A 453-nucleotide genomic window follows, 5' to 3' on the forward strand; every position below is an offset into this window, starting at 1 on the left:
TCGTATTCTCTCCTCCCACTTGCATCTGCCAAGCGTTATCACCTTTTATGGATTTCGTTGGATGCTTGCTGGTGCCGCCGAGGTCTTCGTCGAGTTCTATGCAGTTTATCTATATTTGGGCCATTTTGCTTTTTATGGGCTTGAACGACTGCATCTCTTTCTGGTTTATTTTATTTTAGTCATCAGATTTTTTATTATCAAATTGCCTTTGCTTTATGCCGGCATACAACGATTCTCTATATTCTTTTAATTATATTAATGATGATGAAGATTTAGACATTCGCTGTTACATTTGTAAGTTATCTTTTGAAGCAATTAGACTAATGAAGGACGGCGAAACACGCTCTTAAATCACTCGTTGTAAGACAGTTTCAACGAGACTGAAAACTTGTCTTTTTGTCGTGACATGAGCGAGGGGAAAGAGCTGACGATAAATCCTCGGAGATTCTGGAT

This window comes from Penaeus monodon, chromosome 30 (genome assembly GCF_015228065.2).
Source record: "Penaeus monodon isolate SGIC_2016 chromosome 30, NSTDA_Pmon_1, whole genome shotgun sequence".
NCBI lineage: Eukaryota > Metazoa > Arthropoda > Malacostraca > Decapoda > Penaeidae > Penaeus > Penaeus monodon.